This window comes from Clinocottus analis, unplaced genomic scaffold (assembly GCF_023055335.1).
Source record: "Clinocottus analis isolate CAN_PGR_092001 unplaced genomic scaffold, fCliAna1.0.p SCAF_7, whole genome shotgun sequence".
NCBI classification, from domain to species: Eukaryota; Metazoa; Chordata; class Actinopteri; order Perciformes; family Cottidae; genus Clinocottus; species Clinocottus analis.
Genome location: NW_027176229.1, coordinates 14,705,299 through 14,713,999, shown reverse-complemented (window position 1 = coordinate 14,713,999; position 8,701 = coordinate 14,705,299). Strand labels below are relative to the sequence as shown.

Here is an 8,701-nt window from a genome sequence, read left to right as displayed (position 1 = left end):
TCAACGGTGTCCTCTTGTGATGACGTCATATTACCGTAATGTGTGATACAGTGCGCAAAAGAAATATTTAGCAGGAGACGTCTCGTGTCCTAATATCTGGCATTAACATTAACCAAAAGGGGTTTTCACTTATGCATGGGTAATGAAGCTAGATATTAAAAAATACAAAGTGTTCATAGACAGCAATTTCACACACACCTTTTTAACCTTAACACCTCACAGGACATGCACAATAACATGTTTATTCTTACAAATTAAGAATAATTATAAGATCAGATGATCACAGGATCTGATTGTGATCTTGTGGATCCCAAAAAAAAAACAAATTTTACTAAAGCTGCAAACTATGTGCGAAAGTCAGGTGGAGAGCAAGAAAGACAGAAAACAAACAGACAGGCAGAGTGATAATAATAATAATAATAATAATAATAATAATAATAATAATAATAATAATAATAATAAATGATTAAAAAGAGCATTAGAGCAGACACAAGAAGGGCAACGGGAGTAAGAAACCAAAGGATCTCCAAGGTGTGAACCATCAAATGACAGCCTCAGAGAGGGTTTCTCACAGATAGAGGCCTCCATTGATTGGCATGTTGCCCAACCTGCCCAGAGCCCACGTGACTGCTGATCAGCTGCATGAAGCTTCGGAATAACACGCCACTTTATGGCCACACATTCCTGGATGTGCATCATTTTAGATGGAAGAGCATAACAGGAACCGAATCACACGGTATGTTTAGACGCTGCAACTCAACCCCCACCAGTGTTTCCGTATGCCGTAATTTGCATAAACATGAGTAATTTATGAATAATAAATGCACTTGCATTCAGCGGGAGCCGTTAATTTGCATATCACCACTGATACAGTTTTATTTCCTTAGTGCGGTGTTATCATGAAGTCCTTCAAGCCTGCATAAACCAGAATCAAAGAAATAATGCTTTAACAGGTATGTGCCGAGGACTGTTTTATTATCTTAATCTCTTTCTCTACGGGCGGAAACGATTTTAACTTTAATGTCTGAGCTCCGTCTGTGATTTGCTTGTAAAGCGCTGCATACGTTCAGCGTGAGGCTGACTTACATCTGCAGCTATCCATCGCTGGCTCTTGCCCTGTAGATTGCATAAACATGAAGCGCCGATGCATTATTGATGAGACCATTGCAACGTTTACTGTATGTGCGCCCGCGTGTGCGCGCACTGATAGGGCGTATAATGTCTGCGTGTGTGCGTGAGTGACTGTGCGCATGTACGTCTGTGTTGTCAGTAACAAACACCTTTCCTTCTGTATATCTCGCATAATTCTGCTGTGTATATGACTTAGTTTTGTCTTTTTTTAAATCCTGTTCTACAATACCTTAAAACCCATGCCGTATTTTTTTTTTGTACATTGGTGTAGAATTTTCTGCTCATATTTTTGGCAGTAATGAGACTCAGCCAATGCAGCGTGCAGTCTCTTTACTTAGGGAATAAATATGTGAATGCTGTTGACACAGCAGGCAAGTAAAACTATCAGGGTGTGTGTGTGTGTGAGAGAGAGAGAGAGAGAGAGAGAGAGAGAGAGAGAGAGAGAGAGAGAGAGAGAGAGAGAGAGAGAGAGAGAGAGAGAGAGAGAGAGAGAGAGAGAGAATGTTAGCTCAAACTTGTGCGTCTTTGACTAAAGGTTGTGCTTATATAATCTGACAGGCAGTGTTTTTTATGGGAGATCAGACTCCGGTGATTTTGAGGTATCACCAGATCAGCTGAGTGATCTGCTAGGCTCCCTGATCATGTTAGTCTCATTCACACAGAGTCAAGTCTGCACTCTGTTATTTCTCAGCTGCATTTGGAAACCTCAGCCATAGGGGAATTATCGCAATTCAAGGACACAAAGTCAGCCGTTGACCGACAAATAGATGCTGTGTGAAGCATCACCTTGGCTTTACACATCTTTTTTTTTAAACTATTCATGATAATGTTGTGGAGGAAGAGGAGGAGAATCTTGAGGAGGATGACACCTCCCCACCTGCCCACCTCCCCACCGTCTCATCGCTGAAGTTACTTTTGTATATGAAAGGAAATCATTGGCAAATAACCCTATTGATGCAAATGATTGCTCTGACCAATGAACTTGCTTAATCTTCTTTTTCCCCCTTCTCTGATTATTACCCGTTCCTGCTGTAGCGTTCAATCCATTTCAGCTTCACACACCAACAAATGCAATTAAACCCTGATTCCAACTCCCTACATGTGCATATTAATTGCCTTCCATCACGAACCCCCCGCCCCCTCATCCCTCCACACACACACACACACACACACACACACACAGCACTGAGGTTGCTGTGGCAACCAGGGGTGGCAGTGTTGATGTCAGAGACTCTTTCAAGGACACTCGTGCAGGGGCTGGGTCAGGTGATGTATACTGCTGGGCATCGGCTAACGCCCAAGAACAAAATGGCCGACGGCCCTTCTTATATTTGGTGCCGCATGGTATGGTCTCTCTTTGAGCTTTAAACGAAATAGGAAGTGCACCTGTGCTGGCCTGACACCTTTTGTTTTTAATGATATGTGTGATACTGTGGAATATTCTCAGTGTAATTGGTTTGACCGGATCGCATCACAGAGCTGAGCTGTCTGAGCCCCTCAGAGATCCGCTGCCTGTCGGAGGAATTTTGAAAACTGCCTGGCTATTTAAGTGCATTCTCATATGTGTGTGCCTTTGTGTTTGGATGTGTCCGTACATTGGTTTCCTCAGGTTGGCATTAAGCAGCCATAGTTCCCTTCCCCCCACCCCTCCAGACATTCAAAGCTCCCCCACCATCTCTCTCTCCCTCTCTGTCTCTAATTGAGCTTTGTGTCTACCTCCATCTCCATTCAAATCCAGAGTCATTTGCATACTGCCTGCCGCCGCACGCCGGACAGCTCCCCAGCTGTACAGTACAGAACTAAATGAGGAACACAGACCCACTTTACGTGACGCGAATACTAAGCAACCAGGAAAGACATTTCCTGAAAATACAGCTACCAGGGAGATGAGGGGTAGAGAGGAAGGAGGGCGGTTGTATCTAATCAGTGCATTCAGAGCGAGACGGGCATCAACAGCCTGAAAGGAGACGCTGACACAGAAGAATACTTTATTAATTCTAATACAACAAGACATTGCAGAAGGTATCAAATCCTATAGTTTGACATACAATTAGCCATATTAGCCATATATGCAGCCAGATATACAAAAGCCAGTTCTATACATGTTTGTATTCAGACATCGCAAACAGAGATTTACCTAATTTTTTAGGATACCAGTTTGGCATAATATTTTTTCCGGCATGGCTTGAATATTGCCAGATTTAATTTGTACCAGGCTGTCTTTTCTCTGGCTTCAGTCCTGTGGAGGCCTGACCCAAAGCTCTCTTGCACATCAGGATCAAGGCATTTAGGGGACATTTTGCTGGAGTTCATCGAGACGTGTAATGATGTTGTATTTTTGATGCACTCCAACCACACTTAACAGAATATGTTAAGCACACCTTAATGGGAACCTTAAACCCCCAAGGCCAATTTTCATTTCTAGTACATTGGTAGGGATTTGGAACATTTCCACTCATTTCAGGATTCAATGAAAGCCATAGCTTCAGGGAGAGACAAAATGGCATGCTCTTTACAGCAAATCCAACTGTCCTTGTTTTATATGCTACAACTTTATCCTCCACAGTAAGACCAGTGAGAATTGGGTGAAATTTAATGATCCATTTAACCTTACCTTGAAGACAAATGCAAACAGGGCGAAAATATTTGGAGATTTGTTCCCTTAATGAGCTTGGATGGAAATGTTTTATTTATAAAACAAAGTAACTTGTGTTCATTTGTGAACGGTTGCCAGGATTTAAATCACTCGGGAGTGAAACACCCACATCGTGCTCCATCATTCTGAGCACCCTCCTAGCTTTGAGTGAAATGCAGAGAAGGGCAGATAGAGGGATGTTAAAGTGCAGCCATTCTGGTGAAAATCCAATCCTTCACAGAACGAAGCTCCAACAAGTCCTCCAAATGACCCTTTATATCAACGTGCAATGTCCTCACCTTTCCAAACAGCAAGGCCGTTTGGGTGAAATGGGAGCATGTGTAGTGTGCTGGTAGAGTAATGCTCTGTTGGCACTCCCCCCCCCCCCTCCCCCTCAAAGAGCTGGAGTGTATTTGTGTATTTTAGAATGGACGTGTCGAGCTGCATACTGTGTTTTGTAATAATGTGGCATATTTTTTGTCCAATTAAACATGTACATTTATTTCTGTTTACTTATATCCTTTCTATCGCAATTGCGAAGGTAAAAGTGTGACAGTAAATTAATTATTCCCATTCAAATGACAATGCATTATTCTTTATAAAACTGTATCAAATAATACAAAATGGAATAAAATAAAATACAAATGTTTTATTTGATGTGTACATCACCAAAACATAGCCATATATTGAGCATCTGCATGTGTGTGAGCTTCATGCGTCAGTGTGAATTTGCTGGCCTCTTAATCTAATTAAGAACTAGATCCCTGAATATAGATGCTGAATTATTTGAGAATGGGGGAGGGGAACGGTGTTTCATTAAGTCAGGTTGCCCAGTAACCAAAATCATTTATTTCAAACAAAAAAAAGCCCTCTAAGATTTAATAATCAGGTTGTCTGCATTGAAATGCAAAGGAGGATGTCAGGCTGCACCTGAAGGACAGCAAACATTAGGCAGGGTAATTTCTCGACTTACAGGTGAATTGCTGACCTTCTGCAGTGAGTGCCTGTCAGAATCCACACTTTAGCACAGCAAATCAGCCCAAATAAGCTTTTAAACCCAGTTTGCAAAAGCGAAAGTAAATAAATTAAAATTTATATTTTCTCATTTCCATTTTCTAAATTGAGCGGCTCAAGTGAGTTCAAACGCAGTCGTATGGAAATTAAACACAATGTTCATTTTCAATTTTCCAATCATACAGGTTCATGGTTTGCATATCATGTCTATCACAGGAAAGAAAACCAAAAATATTGACATAAAAATACAACAGACAAGAAAGATACGACTGCCAAAAATACACTCAAATATTATTTTTAAATGAATTTAATTCCATTCATATCGTCTCTAAATAAAAATCGTATTTAAAACATGTGAACTAGCAGAAGGTGCATATTCTGGCGTATCGTTGCTTCTCTAATTGACAGTGAATGCTGGGTGTTGGCTGTTCAAGTGCTCCTGCTATAATCACTTGCACCCTCCTCTCCTGTTTTCCTAATTGCCGCCATCCATTTTGTTAGAGAGCATTCTCGCATCAATCCCTGCTGCAGAGCTCTGAAGGCTTCCTGTGAACTTCCTGTGGACTTCAACAAAAAGCTTTGTCAGGTGGATCAGCCATTCGTCGCCACTCTACGACGTCTCTGACAAATCGGATGTTTAAAGTACACACATAATTCCAGAGCTCTCTCTGCTCCACAAATCGTGTGCATTTTATCCTGTAAATGTCATAAACGTCAGGTTGAACCTTTTGGAGCCTTTGCTCGGTTAGATCTCCTCTTATCAAATGTATGAGAGGAGATAGAAAATATCTAAATAAATAAATGGACGTACTTGTCGACAAAGATTTATATTATTCTCTAGTGCAGAATGTAAAGAATTGTAAAAGCAAACTTAAGGCCTCCCTTTTTAGTTTGGCTTTCAAGTGAGCTGTTTTTATTCAATCGATCCAGATAATCATGCTTTTCATTCTGTTTTGCTCATTGGTATTCGACTAGTCCAAGTTAGAGTTTTTTTTCTCATTTGAATCCTCCCAAATGTTTCCTCACTGTAAACTTATATTTATACTAAATTCTACTTGGTTCCTGTTTTAATTTCTATTAAATGGTGTTATCGAATATTCGATGAATTATAATTTTGTTGTTGTTTTTATTAAGTAAGTAGTATTGTGTGAAGCTCAATAGTTGCATGAAAAATGCTATAAAAATAAAGTCTGATTAACTGATTGATCGATAAGGCTCGGTATCACACTTTTTTCCAATAAAGATTGTCTAATCAAAAACATTTTTTTTCTGAAATTATATTTATTCTGAATGTAATCAATTTTGTAATGTTAATTTAAAAAAATCCTCTATCTAAATCACAGCTTTATCTTTTTTTTTTTTTTACTTGTGTGTGTAATATATTTTGCTACAATATCCCAATTAAATAATGCCCCTTGTGGTTTTTGTGTGAGGAATATTAAACAGAGGCAAATACATAATGAATATGATAAAAAGACAAATGCATTTGTGTTTTTTCCTTTCACTAACTCAAAATATGATGTGAATATAGTTGATACTACTATATTCACATCATATTTTGAATGTTACCACTTTAATTTTCTCTCAGTTTCTTGGGAGTCTTAAGATGTTCATTTACTGTAACACTAAACAATCATTCACTTGTGTGGGTGATGGGAATTACTCCGCCTTATCACTAGATGGGGTAAGAGCATCATTTAAAGCTTGGCAACTGATTGTAAACTGCCCCTCTGCCCTCCTGTCCCTTTGCAATAGTAATCTCTTAATAAAACTGCATTTAATTCTTTTTGGATTTTTTTTTAGAAATCCAAGCTTTTGGCGAGGTCTGAACTTCAGTCACCTGAGCAAAAATAAACCTTTTGACACCTTCAGTAGTTCAACACATGCCTTAAACTACTGAAGGTGTCAACAAAATCTGCTTAAATATTGATCTATGCATGGCTGAGGTGTACGCAATACTTGTGTAAGTAGTACGTGCCTAAACACAAAAATAATGTAACTTGTTTGTATTAAACACAATCATTTTATTTTTGGCATTTTTGCATTTATTCAGCCTCTCAAAGTTGCGTTTCTCTCTGATTTAGGCAGTTTTTCTTCTCGGAACCAACCCCCCCACGTCACCTGCTTCATACATTGATTCCCGAGTAGCATATCATTAGCTCATAGTTGTGTTATGGCCCGCTGTTGTTCGTCCGGTCTCAGCTCCTCAGTGTGTCTGAATTGGGATGGGAAAGAGAAAAGGAGAGCTTAGTGGCCAGAACTGTGAGGCTCTGTTGAGCTGACAAGTAGCTCCTTGATTAGCCCATAGGCGGGTTGAGCGGACACACTGTGTTCGTCATTCATTTCCCTTGTCCTTTTCTTCCAGAAAGAGACCCAATAGGGCCCAGCAGGTGAATGTAAAGAAACGCAAGAGGACTCCCCTCTGATCAATCTTTTCAGACCCAGACAATGGGCCGGCCCACCTCTTGTACAGCTGCATTAAAACCCTGATTAAAGTTCTTCCTGTTAGCGACTGATTGAGGATGCAGAGCCAAAACCAACAAAAACCTGCACTGCTGAGGCCTGATAATGACTGGGCCCCACCTCCAACGCACAGGCTTCAAATGATTAGTGGGGTTTTGTTTTCTTAGTAGGTGTGTGAGTGTGTGTTTATGAGCGTGTGTGTGTGTGTGTGTGTGTGTGTGTGTGTGTGTGTGTATATATGTGTATATGTGTGAGTGTGTGTTGGAGAGAAGTGAGGGAGGAGAGGTTGACAGATAGCTCTAATTAATCAACGGCCTCCCTGAAAAAAAAATCTTTTTTCTCTGTCTTTCTTCTTTAGCAATGACAATGTGTGTTTCTGTATATTTGTGTGAGTGCATGTTGTGTGTGAATATATATATATATACATATATATATATATTTAAATATATATATGTATATATATATATACATATATATACATATATATGTATATATATATACATATATATATATATATATATATATATATATATATATATATATATATATATATATATATATATGTATGTATACACACACGCACACATATACTATATACACGTATAAAAATCAATATGTAAATTCAAATACGCATCACTATTTTAAGTGGTCAATATGTTGTTTTGTACTCGTCTTTAATCTTCAATAGCATTATGGATAGCAAAAGAATTAAATGGTCCTCCACATATATTTGAGGGAGTATTAAAACTTTCACATGCTTATCATAATCACATTTTCAAGTGTGGATTTTTAAACACTCTTGTCATTGTTATGTAAACAGCCTTTTCTGAATGTTAATCCATTTATGGAAGAACGTTAGGGAGACGCATGACGACATGGGAAATTACTTGTAGAGAAGACGCTGAGAAGACTTCAACAATATGCATGTGTGTGTTTGTGTGAGAGAGAGCGAGGTTCTTCAAGAAGCCATAAATATTGCATTTCTTTGTTTGACGGATGTGTGACACATTTTCATGTTTCCTCAACAAATTCCACTGTCATATTTTTCCTTTTGTCAGTCATCTTCCAAACAGCAGATCCTGACAATTATCCCAGAGAAACTCCTGATCAAAACCAGCCTATTCTGTCTGCTGCTCAGCTCCATCACACACACACTGATTCTGCATCACTCTAATCTTCCTTTAACACAATCTTTATTTGATTCTAGCTCGGTATCTTGGACCACTCATCAGTTCAAATGCAAAAATTACATTTACAAAGTGTTTGTGTCATCTATATTTCACACATTTTGTAATGTCTATTTGTTGATGCACAGTTATTACAGTGTTGCTGTAGAGTGATTGTCCTGAGGCTTCTGTCTGTGCTGTAACAAAGCATCTAATTCACAGTTTCAACAGAGGAGGGCTTGAGCATTTGCATTTTCTTAATGATGGACTAATGAGCAAAAGAAAAATGGTA

General features: G+C 39.1%; 1 long non-coding RNA gene across 1 annotated transcript in view; it reads left to right on the top strand.

The window, feature by feature from the left end:
• Positions 1–655: 655 nt before the first annotated feature.
• Positions 656–8,701, top strand: part of LOC137779176 (uncharacterized) — a 32,611-nt gene continuing 24,565 nt past the window's right edge. The window contains exons 1-2 of the long non-coding RNA XR_011077040.1: positions 656–736; positions 888–953. This is a non-coding gene — a long non-coding RNA (uncharacterized lncRNA). The remainder of the gene's footprint in view (positions 737–887; positions 954–8,701) is intronic.